Consider the following 16,645-nt stretch of genomic DNA (forward strand, 5'->3'; position numbering starts at 1 on the left):
CTTCCTCAGTATCTCCTTCTCCAGGGGCCATATGTGAAGACCAGGAAATACCCCAAACACTGTGGATTCATACATTATCCAGTTCAGTTAATGATTTCAATGACCTCTTCCGGAAGAATCCCTTCTGAAAGCCACCTTTTAGTGACTCTGAGAAACGGGAGGCCCAAGGCAGGCAGGAAAGGCCTTTTCTTTACATCCCCTACTTCCCTGGCTTTCCTGTGCTCCTGTCTCTCCATCTGCTGTCTTCCTTCTTCCTTCTCTCCTCCTTCTCCTCCTTCTTCCCCTCTCCCTGGCCTCCTTTTATTTTTACCACCGTTTCTCTCTTTCTCTCTCCCTGCCTGCTATTGAACTTAGCCATGTAGCAGATGGATGGGCCATTTAATGCCAAGATCTTAGTATATAGCCCTCAGGGATTATACCATGAGACTGTGGGAAAATAAACTCGTCATATTTACTACTGTTATTAATAATAACAATTATTATTACTACCAAAAAAGTTATAACTATAACATTTATTTTTGTATCATGATACTCATAAAATAATGTTTCCATCTTATAGCTATCTGGTTTGATTCTTAGGGCCAACTTGTGAAGAAAGGCAGGCATTATTTCTATTTTTCAGATGAAGAAATAAGGCTCCAAGAGGTTGACCTCCCTATAATAGCACAGATAGCTAACAATGAGTTTGGGACTAGAATCCGAGTTCTCGTGGCTGTATTCCCTTAGATGGAGTTGAAACTGGGTTACCGTAATTTTAAATTATGGAGAGTGGTGTCCAATAAAAAAGGTTCGTGGTTATGAGTAACTGCCAGTGTAGATAAAGGAAGTGTGCCTAACCAGAAATTCCTTATATACTTGGCGGATGTGGTTGAGGTGGCTTTTGCCTTATCTTACTTCCGTGGGCCATTCCTGGAATACTCTTTTGTTGCCTCACACATTTGCATTTTAAGATGGAAGCCTAGGGTTTAACCAGGTGCAAACATACACGAGTTTGGAGTTTACTATAAAACAATAAAATAATTTTCTTTTTACAAATGTGTTACTTTGGGGTCTCTTTACAGTAAAAATAGGCTTCTAGAGCAAAGAGGGTTAAGTGGGGCAAGGTCCCCTCCAGTGAGTGGAGGACAACGAAGATAGCGGAGGCTAGAAAAAGAGTTAGAAGACAGCATGGGTGACTCAGGGCCTTGCCCAATTGTGGTGGCCTTGCTACTGAACCCGGAGAATTCTGCTGTAATCTCCTGTGAGGCTGGCTCCAGCAAGCTTGTGAAAGAAGGGAACTTTGTTTTTTTTGTAGTTCTTCCAGTTCCACCTCCTTCTGCATAACCAGAAATCCTTCCTAGACCCCTTACACAATCTCCTAATCCCTCCTAAGGGCTCTATCTGTAACTCTCTACCCACTCCATTCCCTGAAAGTATTCTAGGCCTTTTCTCCTTTTCCATCTTGGTTTCATGGCCAGAGAACTGTGCTCCCGTGTTCAATGGTATCATCGTGTTACTCTAATCATACCTCAGATGGCCATATTATCTTTCTGCCTTTATTTGTGGGGAAACCGTGAGATAGCTTTGTGTTACCTTTCCACTTTCTCTGTGTACAAGCAACTTGGTGTGTGAAATCTTGAACTATTACCTTCAGGTGATAACTTTCAAGTCCAAACTTTCAAGTCCATGTAGGAAAACTCTAGGCATCTCAAAATCAACATGTCTGAAAACTAGACATACGGTTTCCCCCCAAACTTGATCTTCATTTTGTGCTCTGGCAATTCATTTCTCAGTAGAGTAGGCTTGAAATTTGCTCAATTTTATACGGCAAGAGCTAGTAGAAATTTCCCCCATAGCCCTAGGTTTCTCCAATTCCCTTAATCCGAGTGAATCCCTCTCCTACCTCTGTATCTTGGAGCCCTTTGCTTTTATCTATAGGAGAGCAAACTACATTGTATCTACTGGTGGTCACTTCAGAGGATGTGTGGGGTCTCTTTTTCTGGAGCCTGCAAGTTGCAACCTATCTCTTCTCTGCCCTGTTATCTAGGCCCTGGTATAGCAGGTGGGGCTGGTGGAGTGCGCTGGAATGTCACAGGTTATAGGAATTGAAGTCTCTACCAAAGCACGCTCCTCAACTTAGCTACGCTCTCAAATATGTCCTTAGTAAGAGCTCTTCCCCATTCTTCTCTGTAGGTATTCCAATCGTGAGTACCCTGTTCCTTAGACACCCTCTACCCTGCTACCTCCCTGGCTTACTCTCAGGAAAGAGCCTTGCCTTTAGTTTCATTCTGAAAATTGAGAGCACTAAGGAAGAACTTCCTTCCTAGACAGTACTTTTTAGGCCAGAGACCTTTTTTTTTTTTTTTTTTTTTTTTAGATTTTATTTATTTATTTGAGAGAGAGAGAGTGAGCACGAGCAGTGGGGAGGGGTGGGGCAGAGGGAGAGGGAGAAGCAGACCCCCACTGGGCAGGGAGCCTGATGCAGGCCTCCATCCCAGGACCCCAAGATCATGACCTGAGCCGAAGGAAGATGCTTAACTGACTGAGCCACCCACGTGCCCCCAGAGATCTTTTTTTTTTTTTTTTTTACCTTACTTTGCATCTTGACTGTACTATATGACAAGATGTCTTCTTTCTCCATACTGCAATTCTTTGTCTGTAAAACTGGGATAATATTAGTGCCTTCTCTAAATGGTTACTCTAAAGACTGAATGAGACAACCTATGTAAACCACTTAACACAGTGCCTGGCACCATGAATATTACTTAATGTTGTTACTAATAACTTTCTCTCTCACCACCTACAACTTTATTTTTCTCTTAGCCCATCTTCTTTTTTCCTTTTTCTGCCTGGGGCTAATTCCACCTCACCTGTGATTTGTCCTATGTCTTCTCAGCTATCCAGCCTATGAAGCACCTCTCACCCCAAATGCCCTGTTTCTTAACCTTTCCTCTCTATTGACTTTTTGCCTCCACATACAAAGCGGTTCCAATTTCCTCAGTGTAAAATAACCCTCCTTCAATGGAGCATCTCTCTTTCTCCCTTCCTCTATTACTCCCGACACTGCACAGCCAAATTTCTCAAATGGCCAGTCTACATGTAGTGTCTCTACTTCCTTACAACCACAGTCCACTGCAATCCCACTTCCTTCCATTTCCTTGATAACACTCTTGCCAATGTCCCTAATAACCTCACAATAGCTAAATCTGGGGGACACTCTAATGTCTTCACCTGGGGCTCTGATATTTCCGGCCAGTCCCTCCTTGAAATTCTCTCCTTTCCCTCTGCTTCTGTTTTTCCACTTTGTTTTGAGTTTGTACATCCTTGGCCAGTTCACTTTAGTCTCCCTTTGGGCTACTCTTTTTCCACTCCACGTTTAAATGTTGGTATTTTCTTAGTTCTGGGCCTCAGACCTCTGTTCTCTCCTCAGTGACCTCACCTACCCAGAGGTTTCAGCCACCACTTTTCTCCTGATGACTGGAACATCTCTTTCACACCAGGATTTCCCACCAGTTTCTTTACCACAGGACTCCTCTAAGGCATTGGTGTGCTAATGGGCTTTGTGACTCTTTGGGAGAGGGAATGATGATGTCCAGGGTTTCTCATTTATTTGACCATGAAATTTTTTTTTTCTTTTCATGGAGAATCTTGCAGACTAGTGCTCTGGAAAACACACTTCAGACAATGATGTTCCATTCCTTACTATTGCCAGTCTGATTTGGTTGTATTTCCTCTGGGTGCCTGTAAGCATTTGCACACAGTGTATTCTATCTTCCCCGTGCTGTACTTCTCTGACTCTGTCACCAGCAACTTGAAGGCAAGGCTTATATCTCTTTGCATCCATTGCACAGTGCCTGGCATACAAAATTTGCTCGAAAATACCTGATGAGTGAATGATGTGGGAATGAATGGTAACCTACTTCTTTCTGGCATAGTACAGAATATTCTATGGCACATTTAAAGTAGTACTTATTGGGAAGTACTTGACCCTGACAGTTGGTCTTGAACAAGTCTTGTGTTAGGGGTTATGGTAGCTGAAAAGAAATATGAGACAAACTCTTTTTCCTCAGGGAAGACAAAATGAATTCAAATAAGGCCATGTGGGAATATTTAAGTGTTAAGCTGTATGGACCTGACTATAAGTGCTATGAGTACTCTGAATTTGTAGAGCTCCCTGAGGTCTGGAGAAGTCAGATTTGCTAAAGGGTATTATAAATGGTACTTTAGTAAGACTTTTCTGGCAGGAATATAGGTAAGAATAATAAAAAAGAGGGAGCCCGGAGAAAGTTATAATGGCCGGGAGTGAGGAGATGTGGCCTGGCATAAACTATGGTGGTGGGAATAGTTAAGAAAAGGCAGTTCCTTTTCTGGTATAACTTGGTGACGGTCAGAATGGAAGTGGAAGGACAGGAGACAAGTAAAAGAGAGTTTTCAGGTTTCTATCTGAGCCTGAAAGAACAGTAGCAGCACCAGCAGATTTGAAGAAATTAGTTGTTGTAGGTGTACCCAATCCAAGCACTTGGAAGTCATGACTCTAGAATATAGTGAGAAGACTGTAGAACTAATTACTATGCAAGGCATAGACTACACTGAGACTTCGATTATAAATTTAAAGAATATGTCCAACAGCTGAGGTGACATCATTGACTTGATAAGGTCTATAGATAAAAATGACTAATAACTTGCATAAATTTCAGACCAAGTTGGCTAAAAATGTTATGCATGACAAACCATGAAAACAGTAATGAGAAGTTCATGATTTCACATAAGCAACTAGTAATTCATTTTGTGATCCACTAATCCTGCTATTTACAGCAAGTTCTCTAATTTCCCCAGCCAGGGGGAGATAATAGAGCAAAACATGTCTTGACCATACATGTCTTCAAAATACTTGGTTTTTTCATGATAATTCAGTACAATGAAACATGTTGTCACTGTTAGTTAACACTTAACAGTAAATTACTTTAAGGAAACAAAATCAGTAGGTTTTAAAACACAGTTTAAAAGTAATGCAAGTGAGATCTGGCTTTACTGGAAACTCAGGCATTAAGAAGCCTGAATTGCACAATACAAATAATAACTTAAAACACACACACACACACACACACACACACACACACACACATACACACTCTCACACACACTTCTTACAGAACTGTGCTTGGGGAAATTCCATTTGTTGAGTGCCACTGAGGGCATTTTGATCTTGGGGATTCTGGCTGTGAATTTGATGCACGACAGTTATGGTTAAAAACATTTGCTTGGTCTACGGAAGATCATTAATGTTTTGTGACCATATAAGTTGTAACGGTGGATTGTTTTATGTTGTAGGTATTATTGTTAAATACAGGGACTGTTTCCAGGCACAGAATATGAATCATAAGTTAGGATGGACATTAGATGTGATGATGATGACATAGCAAGGTCTGTGGTCCTAGGTCTATAAATGCGTGGTGAGGAACTGGAGATGGGCCGTTTGACACATGGACTCTGCCCAGCCGTGTTGAAAAATACTTTGACTCCAAGCCTTAAAATACGCACGTGGAGTCTGTGCTCACCTCATTCACACAGAGAGCTCCCTGGACGCTGAACCTCTAAAAAGAAAAAGTCTCCCTGGAGCAGGAGCATCAGGGTTTGCTTGGGAGCACAAGAGAGGTGAGCGTGGGGCTGGGCCAGGCCTGGTGGCCCTGCTACTTGGGAGGAGCCATTTTGCTTTTGTATCGGTTATTAAAAACAGAATTTGGATTCTTTGGTCAGGCTCCCCCAAATTCTTTTTAAGAAGGGACCATGTTCAACTGCTTGAGCTTTGTTTTGGCAAACCCCTGCCCAAAGTTGCTTACAGACTGTTCTTCACCTTGTTTCCAAGGCTGTGGAACAGAAAGTAGCCTCTGTTTTGAGGAGGTGGAAGTTAAGTCTACATTTATTTTTTACTGTGACTTGTTCAGGACCACGTTTTACAAAATGCCTTGTTTCCTTTATTATTGTTTCTGGAAAGGAAAGTTCTATTAAAATTGTTTTAGTTTGAATATAGAATAGTTTTATTAATTAGGGCTTATTTTGAAAAATTCTGAGTTTAATTCAAGTGTATGCCAGTACCTTCCAAAGTAAGGTAATATTCAGAGACAGTTGTTCTGATCAGATGGCTTAGAGAAATTCTGGAATATTCATATTCAAAGATTCCTTATTAATGAATGTCTTTGACTTAAATCTAACCAAAAACTGCAACATTATTCTTTGTACATTTCATTATATAGTGTTAACAAGCTTAGTTGCAAACAAATAAAATACTTAAGCTATTTGTTTACCTTGCCTTAAAAAAAAATCCTGAATTGGACCTTATTAACTTTCTGACTTTGTGCTTTTCATCTAAACTTCTTTTTCATCATTTATTGAACACCCCCAGCATGCTTGCACCCACTTACAGCATGCCCAAGATGCAGTCCTAGAAGTCACTTTCTTTTTTTTTTTTTTTTAAAGATTTTATTTATTTATTCGACAGAGACAGAGACAGCCAGCGAGAGAGGGAACACAGCAGGGGGAGTGGGAGAGGAAGAAGCAGGCTCATAGCAGAGGAGCCTGATGTGGGGCTCGATCCCATAACGCCGGGATCACACCCTGAGCTGAAGGCAGACGCTTAACCTCTGTGCCACCCAGGCGCCCCTAGAAGTCACTTTCTAAAAAATATGGATAAATGCACAAAGATTTTTTTTTTCTGGATAAAAAAACTGAAGGAGGATTATGAAGATTACTCATGAAATTCAGGGTGGGAAATTTATACCTAAATTCATGAAATTTAGGTACAAAATCTGTCCATTTTATACAAACATAACATTTTGTCCAATTCTGAACCCCATTCTGTCTATAATGTTGTTGTCAAGTCAAGTCAAGTTAAATATCAAGGACAGAGCTGCTAATATCTCATCTTCCACCATATACAACTTTCCTATCATCTTCTCAAATAAGAAATAAAGGAGTATACTCAGAAGCATCATTATTCTTGCCATGTGCTGAGATATTACAAGTTCCTTCCTTTCCTTTTTACAATGTTCTTATAAATCTGCACCCTTCCCTTCATCCTAAGAACTAGTGGACTTACTGCTTCTTCTATTCTATTATTTGTTGAATGTTTCAGTATCATCTTGAATTCTCGTGCTTTCATCAAGGGAATTAGCAAGCTCACAAACCTTGGTCACCCATCTTGATTATGGTTTCCATGTACAGAAGCACTGAATTTATATGTGTACATGTGAATGTGTGTATAAGCTTTCTAGGTCCGTTTAAAAGGCTCAATTCTGCACAACTGGCTGAACTTATAGCTAAGAGAAAAAGGTTTTATTACATAGATTTAGCTTTTGTCTTATACTCAAATGTTAAGAATATTCTCCCACAACCCTCATCCAGGACATTAATAATTAAACTCAGATTGACTATTTTGGGCCACCATTCACAGAATGATTTCATCAATGATCACTGTTCTTTGGGTGCTGGCCTTGGTTATTCATATCTTAAGCACTTACTCTGTAGGACTTAAAATTAAGTCAACGTATCCCAAAGGTGTTAGGAGGAAAATCATTCTGTGGATGAACAGACTGTATTACACAGGGTTACAAAGAATTTCAGAAGCTTTAATGAGTAAATGGGTAATATTTGAGCGAGAGCTAAAGAGAGAGAGCATGAGTGGGGGATGGTGTGCAGAGGAGCAGAGGGAGGGGGAGAAGCAGACTCCCCTCAGAGCAGGGGGCCTAACATGGGGCTCGATCCCAGGACTCTGGGATCATGACCTGAGCCGAAGGCAGACACTAAACCGACTGAGCCACACAGGCACCCCTTTTATATCCATTTTAGATTGCATCTCATTTCTTATTTATTTTTCTCTCATCTTTCCTTATAAAATAAAAATCATTCTTCATATTACTCTTAGGTAATTCAGTCTCAAGGAATCTTGTCTAGGTATCAGAGAAAATTCAATGAACTGAGTAACTATAAAATTAGGTTTTTTAAAATGAAAAAATAAGAAAAAGTTTTAATGAGTTGACATAGATTTGAAGTCATAATATGAAGAAATATTCTCATATATTCATTTCAATTCCTCTGGAAGCTTTTGAGGTGCTCTGCCCTTAGGTAGAACCTGGATAGAAGGACAGACTGCTGATCTTAGATGTAGGCATGTTTCTGCCTGACCTATTAACTCCCTCTTAGGTGCTGTGTTCTTGTAGTATCTCTATTTCTGGCCTATCAAAACTTGCTCTTAGGAAAGAATCTGATATTAATCACTTATCTTTGGTGAGATATTACCTAGCTTTTTTGAGGGTTCTCTTTCATGTTTGTGTAAAAAAAGATTTATTTCCTATGCTACCCTCACTGCCCCCTACTTAACACACACACACACACACACACACACACACACACACACACACACACACACAAATCATAGAGAATAAACTATCTGTGGTTAAGGACAAGCCAGTCTGTGGGAGTTCTTCAAAAATAAACATATGAGAAAGGAATTAGACCCACTGCTAGGATCAACAACACTCTTCTTCCCTGGAGAAAAGTGTCTGTTAAAGTGAACCTGAAAGAAAAACCCAAATAATTTGGCTGCATAAACATTATAATGCATAGAGTGTAATCAGAAAGGAGAGTCTTTTCATCCTGAACTATGTAATTATCTGTTAAAGAAAAAAATATTTTATTTTATTTGGGGGGGATGTAGTATAGGTCTTTATTCTTTAGAGTGGTACCAAAAAAAAAAAAAAAAACGCACAAAACCCCCCCAACAAACCTCCTTTAAAAAGATACCAATGAATTATCTTGACGGGAAGAAAATACCTGACAACAATATAATTCCACATGTTCTGATAACATCAAGAAAGGACTCAAGAGGGAATGTGCACCTCAGAATGGTAGCATATTGAGAGGACCGTTGGGTTGGGAGGAGATTATGATTAATAGTGACTATTAGACTCAGAATGAACAGTCATATGCATCAAACTCTTTCTATTAAAAAGAATTAATTCATTATTCAACTGATTGTAAAAGTGATTAAGTCTCTTTTACCAATGAGTGAAATTATCATTAAACCTATTTCTTTCATGATAACTAACATGAAAGTGAAAAGATGTCACTCGTCCTTCCCTTTTTCTTCTACTGTAGTTAAATAATCATTCTTCGGTTTACACAGTTTATCAATTTTATTTTTTTAAAGATTTTTATTTATTTGAGAGAGAGAGAGAGAGAGCACAAGTGGGGGCGGTGCAGAGGGAGAGGGAGAATAGAGCTCCCTCCGCAGGCTCCCCGCTGATATGGGGCTGGATCACAGGACCCTGGGATCATCACCTGAGCCAAAGGCAGATGCTTAACTTACTGAGCCACCCAGGCACCCCCAGTTTATCAATTTTAGAGCTACTTTTAAGTATGTTATTAGTTTTTATTTTTGATGAGACAATATCTACTTGTCAATACATCACATACTTTATTATAATCTCATTGACATCATAGTTAAAAAAAATAGGCTTGGGGCGCCTGGGTGGCTCGGTCGTTGAGCATCTGCCTTCGGCTCAGGGTGTGATCCCGGAGTCCTGGGATTGAGCCCCATATCAGGCTCCTCCGCTGGGAGCCTGCTTCTTTCTCTCCCACTCCCCCTGCCTGTGTTCTGTCTCTTGCTGGCTGTGTCTCTCTCTGTCAAATAAATAAATAAAATCTTAAAAAAATAAAAAAAAATAAAAAAAATTAAAAAAAAGGCTTCTCTAGGTGGATTGGAATTTATCTACACTTCAGTGATATACTCATACCAATTACTATTAAGTTATTGGGTTGAGTTATTTGCAATGATGACTTGCATTCTGAAAGTATGGTAGGTAACCCTAAAAGGCTTTTCAAAACTACCAGTGCTAGAAATCGACACATAAGTGTGGATTTAGAGATGAATACAGAGGAAGAGACCAAAGCGTAACTTTTAATTTGGTATGTATATAATGAGGCCTATGGATAGCTAGGGGCTGTCAGTTTATAAATTTTCCAATATTTTCTTCAAGGCCTCTAGTTGTGGGCATGGGAGATTGTTTTCTTCCTTTGTTGAAATTTTAAGGTTATGGAAGGCAAAAACCATTTGCTGTATTTTCTTTCTTTCCTACCATGATTCTTTTGTTGGGGTGGTTAAGATAACAAAAAAAGCCAGGCTGGAGCATTTGTGCCAAGTCAGACTGAAGTCCACTGGGATGGGACTAGAAACCAGGAACCAGGTTTTGGCAGAGGGGCATGCATGATCCCATTTGGGATGGGTGGGGATAAAACAGAATTTAGCAGCAATTACTATTGCTGCCTATTCAGCTCTGAATGTAGATAAGCTTGGCATCCCTTGGCTTGAGTGCTTGATAGGGGCTTTCTGCTTTTATGCACAGAGATTTATAGAATTAATGTATTTTGAAAGCTTTACATGACTGAAAGTTACTGTTTGGCTCCCTCTTTAGTGACAACCATCCTAGATAGATCAGGGTCCAACTATACTCCACTCAAAGACAACTCTTGCAAATCCACTTTCATATATCCTATCTCTAATATTTGAGAGTTATTTCTCTTCTTCTATCTTACATGTAGTAGCTAGCCTCCAAAATGGTCCCCAATAGTCCCTGCCTCCTGGTGTTTACATCCTTGTGTCTCCCCTTCCATGATGTTCTAGGGTTGGTCTGTATGACCAACAGAATAAGGCATAATGATAGTATGTTATTTCCAAGACTAGATTATAAATGACTGTGGCTTCTATATCTCGGGTGCTCTCTCATCTGCTTGGTCTCCTCTTTCTCTTTCTCTCTCTCACTCTCTGTCTCTTCACTTACTGTATGGAAACCAGCTGCCATGCCATGAGGGCATCCAGGCAGTCTACTACAAGATGGCCTTACTACAAGAGTGATTCTTGTAGTAAGGAATGGAGGTTGGCTAATAGTCTTGTGAAATGCACTTGGAGGTAGACTCTTTGACCCTAGTTGAGCCTTGAAATGACTACAACTCTGGCCAACAGCTTGACTGCAACATCCTAAGAGATCGTGGGCCAGAACAACCTGCATAAGCCACTCCTGGGTTCCTGACTCTCAGAAACTGTATGAGATCATAAGTGTTTATTGTTTTAAGCTGCTAAATTTTAGGGCGATTTGTTAGCCAGCAATCAATAACCAATATACCACAAGTGTACTGAATTGTGAAATACTGGCTTTATGTTAGGTTGAAGAAATGACCTCTCTTACTGCTTTTTCAGGTGGCAATTAATTGCTCACCAGTGCTTTTCAGGGTGCTTTGCAAAGCTACTGCAGACAGTAATTGACCTGATGATGTCTTATTCCCTGACAGAGATCATTCGAATTGTGAAGGATAAAAACATTACTCTCAGGTATTTATTTACTCACGTTGGTTCACCATCGGACCTGATCATGACTTCTGAGTGATTAAGCAGCACAATGTGTTTTATAGCTATTTTTATCACCTCTCACTTTCACAAACGTGGGGGTAAGATCACTTTCATTCAATAATAGAGAAATCATGGCATGAAAGTTAAGGACTACCTGGGGCTACTAGAACCACTGATCAATTTATATTTATGAAGTGATATTATTAGCATATTTGATTTTTGAGTGTTGGGAAAGGTCATTATATATGCTGAAATTTTTTTCTCCTTCTTTACACTTTACTATGCTTTCTAGAATCTTTATAATTGGCATTGATTGTTTTTGAAGTAGTAATAAGAGAGAGCTAACATTTTAAATATAATTCTTAAGCTTTTTATTAAAGAAGATTTTAAACATATACAAAAGGAGAGAGTATGTGAATCCTCATGTAGCCACCACCAAGCTTCAACATGGCCAATTTTGTTTGATCTACTCTCCAATCTGCTTGCTGCCTTCCTGGCTCACCTACACTAGATTATTTGGGTACAAATCCAAAACATCACATTCTTTCATAAGGCAAGGTAATTTTAATAATCCCTTTTCAAAGCTGGGAAGCAGAAACTTACCTGTTATTCTCATGGATTGGTTCTAAGGAAAATGTGCCTTCGTTGAAATATGTTTTTATTTTAAGCAAGTTGTGTAACTGGTCATCGACCTATATTTTATGAAATCCTGTAAGTTAACACGGAATTTTCACACATTATTATGGTGGTTTTATGTATTCATATGCGGAATTCTGGGTTTCTGAAATTTTTTTCCTGACATTTTAAGATCTGCTGGAAGATCCAGAGATTGGTTATAATAAACAAACTCCTTTGGTAAGGGAGTCGTCTTTAGAAAATCGTGGTTAGAACTTGGGGTGTACTTGTAGCTAAGGAGCAAAAGGGCAGGTTAATGGGTAGCCACTGAAGGCTGATTTCCCTGACCTCTTAAAATACCACCCAGAACTAGTATACAAAGTGATTAATTCACTCAAACATCTTCCCCTCCCTTTGATAGAACCCCTGGCTGCTGTGGGGCCTAGATGTCTTAATGATTATTATTGCATCTGGCGTCATGTTTTTCCAGCTGGTGCACCATCTCCCTGTAGGAGATTTCTTGATGTTCATCCCTCTACCAGCCTCCTGCTTGCTCTCTGGAGGCTCATCCTATGACCCTACTCTACATAGGCAACCTCTTCTAACCTGAACTGTGATCAAATAGATGGGCTTAAAAGCTGCTTATGGATTATATGGCTCATCATAAAAAATAAATTGCTAGAACTGACTATAATTAAAATTTCAGTAATGTGAATTTCAACTCTGCCCCATCCTCAACCACACATAACCAAATCAGAATATTACTTTTGATCCAGGAGCTTTGGCCTTTTTCTCTTTCTTTCTTTTTTTTTTTCTTTCTTTCTTTTTCTTTCTTTCTTTCTTTCTTTCTTTCTTTCTTTCTTTCTTTCTTTCTTTCTTTCTTCCTTCCTTCCTTCCTTCCTTCCTTCCTTCCTTCCTTCCTTCCTTCCTTTCTTTTTCTTCTAGAAATAAGAAATGAATTGGTGCCCCTGGGTAGCTCAGTCAGTTAAGTGTCTGACTCTTGATCTCAGCTCAGGTCTTGATCTCAGAGTCATGAATTTAAGACCCATGTTGGGCTCCACGCTGGGCAGGGAGCCTACTTAAAAAAAAAAGAAAAAAAAAGATATAAGAAATGGATCACAGTCTCCTGATATTTAAATCCCTTCAAAACAGAAATGGAAAATTATCTAACACTTCAAACACACCATTATTTTGCACACAAGCTTAAAACAAGCTGGATCAAGGATACATTTTGAGAAATATATTCAGAGGGTCAGACAATGTCCTTAAAAAGTATATTTTAAAAAGGTCCCCCTTTAGCAGAATTAGTTGGCCTCCAAATGACCATCTTCACATTAGTGCCTTGTAGTCTGGCTATTAGTGATTCTTTTTTTTTTTTTTAAGATTTTATTTATTTATGTGACAGAGAGAGACAGCCAGCGAGAGAGGGAACACAAGCAGGGGGAGTGGGAGAGGAAGAAGCAGGCTCCCAGCGGAGGAGCCTGATGTGGGGCTCGATCCCAGAACGCTGGGATCACGCCCTGAGCCGAAGGCAGACGCTTAACGACTGAGCCACACAGGCACTCCCTGGCTATTAGTGATTCTACTCAGGGCTCCATTTTGAGATGTGTTTCCTGCCTTGATTTCTCTTAGGGGGATCTCCTGACATTAGCTTTGGTTGTTTTCCCATGACTTTGTCTCATTTTATTGACCCTGAATACCTACTTTCCATACCTTTTTTTCTAGATCTGATTATACTGACTCAAGTTGAAAAACTGAAGAGAAAAAAGATGGTTTTAAAAGGAAGAAAAAACACAAAGGGGGGTTGTTAAAAAATTAGGAAAAAAAAATAAGAGCATGAAAAAGCTACCATACATCTTTGTTTGAAAAGACAGTCATTTAATATGTCAACATTTTATTTATTTTTTAAATATTTTATTTATTTATTTGAGAGATAGCACAAGCAGGGTGAGGGGCAGAGGGAAAGGGACAAGCAGATTCCCCACTAAGCAGGAAGCCCGACATGAGCTCAATCCCAGGATCCCAAGATTATGACCTAAGCCAAAGGCAGACTCTTAACTGACTGAGCCATCCAGGTGTCCCAGATATTGCTCCTTTAAAAGCAGATTTTGGGGTACAGTGGAAACACTGCATGGGTAGTTAGTAGATCATTTTCAAATTTGATTCAAAGTAGTTCTCATACCTCTTCAGGCTTCAAGGAGATGTAGATAGCTGGGGGTGGGAAGTAGTGCCATGGTTCAGTAAGACTAGAGAGAAAACTTCTTTAATTGTAAAAGGATAAGGATGGGATGACCATTACAGGTGTGTGTACCCCTAATACATTCACAGTAGCTTTCTTGCAAAACAACCTAAGGCAGTAGGGATTAAAGATGGCTCCCCCATTCAGAAAAGATAATAATGGGAAATGGTTGAGTAGAGAAAGAGCTGAAGGACACCTATAGAGGGTTAAGCAGGCAAATTATTTCCACTATAAGTTCTCCTAAGTATGGAGTAGGGATTCCTAAAAACATATATAGTCCTGAAGCAGCCAAAAGTAGATTTAGCCAGAGTTGAGTTACAGGCGCCTGGAAACCACTGACTTTTTGCCACAACAGCCTCAAACTTGGCTCTCTTTGGGACTCTGGGGGAGTCTTAGCACACTCAAAGACTTACTTCATTTCTTTATCCCCAAAGAATATTTTTGAGCAATGGAAAAAAACAATTCCCATCATACCTGAATTAGGACAGAAAAGACTTACCTTTGAGAGTATCTCTTCTCCTGGGTACTTGATGGCTGTTGTCTGCACACACAAATGGGCTAATCAGGAAGGCTTAAGAAACCTGGAAGTATGAAAAGGCCAAATGCTAGGATTCGTGAATACACAATTTCCAAGCTATGATCTCCACAGCTTTAAAAAAAATCGCCTTGGGAACAATTGGCCCAGGAAATCCTTTTAACTATTTACCACTGATCTGAATGCAATGATAAAAACTTTGTAAGCCTAAAATGGGAGCGAGCCTGAATTTACAAGGTAAATCAATAATTTAATTAAATTAATGATTAACAAATCATGTTGTCAGAAACGTCACACTAAATTCATTAAACCCAGTTATAAGAATTAATTTTCTGTTCATACATGAATTGCATTTCAAAATATTATTTTTTCAAAATCTGATTTTAAAGTGTAGGAATCACTTTCAAAATGTTGTATGGAATTTAAAAATATATATTTCATATAGAATGTATCAAAATATGAAATTATGCCTTATATATTTTTGACAACTTTGTTTTATCAATAATGGCACTGCATACTACTTTATGGCAACAGAACTACTTCTAGCATCTAGTTGTCTAGAGTCTACCTAGCAAACGTTTTAGCAGACAGCTATAGGAATACTTTAGAGCAGCAGTTCTCAAGAGGTAGGTCCTTGAAACGCTTTCAGGGGGTCAGCAAGGTCAAAACCATTTTCATAATAAGACTAAGATGTTATTTGTCTTTTTCACTCTCATTCTCTCATGAGTGTCGAGTTGTCCAGTAGTTACATGGCATGTGATATCTCAAAAGATTGAATTCAGAAGCAGATATGAAAATCCACCTGTCTTCTAATAAGCTAGGCATTAAAGAAATTTGCAAAAATGTAAAGGAATGCCATTTTTCTCAGTTTTTTCTGAGAAATACAGTTATTTTTAATAAAATCATTTTATTTAGATTAATACATATTGGTTTATCATTATAAGATAATAAAGAAATACTTTAAGTGTTTTTCAATAGTAATTTCTAATATGGTATAAGTAGGTAGGTAGGTAGGTAAGTAGATAGGTAGGTAGATATAAACAAAAGCTCTTTGGGGGGGGTCTCAATTTTTAAGATTATAAAAAAGCCCTAAAGACTTCACTTAAAAATTTAAAAGTTTACTGCTTTAAATTGTTTATTGATAAATATGAAATCTTCATTTTATATGTCCCAAAGAAAATAATTATTTTAAGTGACTTTGACTTTGGTTTCCAAAATGCTTGCACACTTATTATTTTACAATAAATCGGAGAGGTAGGCAGGTTAGAAATTACTCCTACCTGTAATATGAAGAAATAAAGAAACAAAGAATTTTAGATTGCATAGTAAGATCATAAGAGGATATAAAGTACTTTCAACTCTACCCCAATGACTTGGCTAATTAAGTCAGTTTCTCCTTAACCTATATGGTGTGATTGTGACATCCTGAAATAGAAATGTATTTCAACAGAACATGGAACCACCTGTAGCACTTTCACATCACTTTCACTTCACTTCTTAAGCTAAGTCAGTGTGCTTTACTGGAGCAGACAGCTAACCACAGTTCAATGTTCTCCTGTCATTCAAAAACATTGCTAACTTCTCTTGTAGTTCTTTAGATCCTCATCATTTGCTGATTCAGTTTCTTCTTACAACTGCCAACCGGTCGTCAGATTTACCCAACAGGCTGACTTCCACTTGAGAATGAATTCCAGAGTAGTAGTCTTTCCAGGCTTATCATGCAAATCCTCTGCTCAAAAATTTATAATAGCTCCCACCAGATCACGTTTTACTCTTCCACTGTTTTCAATGCTCTGATGATTTGGTCTCACATTACCTGTTCAACCTTATTTCTTCTCCCTCTAACACCAATTATCTTTTTTAGGAAGGCTGTCAC

At 38.9% G+C, this 16,645-nt stretch overlaps 2 protein-coding genes across 4 annotated transcripts in view; one reads left to right on the forward strand and one right to left on the reverse strand.

Annotated features, from left to right (window-relative positions):
• The window catches only part of NFE2L2 (NFE2 like bZIP transcription factor 2), a 141,829-nt gene that overhangs the window by 118,493 nt on the left and 6,691 nt on the right, over positions 1-16,645 (reverse strand). For both annotated transcript variants that reach the window (XM_087861657.1, XM_087861658.1), the window contains exon 2: positions 14,734-14,815. The gene's annotated coding sequence lies outside the window, so the exon portion shown is untranslated. The remainder of the gene's footprint in view (positions 1-14,733; positions 14,816-16,645) is intronic.
• The window catches only part of AGPS (alkylglycerone phosphate synthase), a 204,373-nt gene that overhangs the window by 43,703 nt on the left and 144,025 nt on the right, over positions 1-16,645 (forward strand). The window lies entirely within an intron of this gene.

This window comes from Ursus americanus, chromosome 1 (genome assembly GCF_024610735.1).
Source record: "Ursus americanus isolate L20-20 chromosome 1, mUrsAme1.1.p, whole genome shotgun sequence".
NCBI lineage: Eukaryota > Metazoa > Chordata > Mammalia > Carnivora > Ursidae > Ursus > Ursus americanus.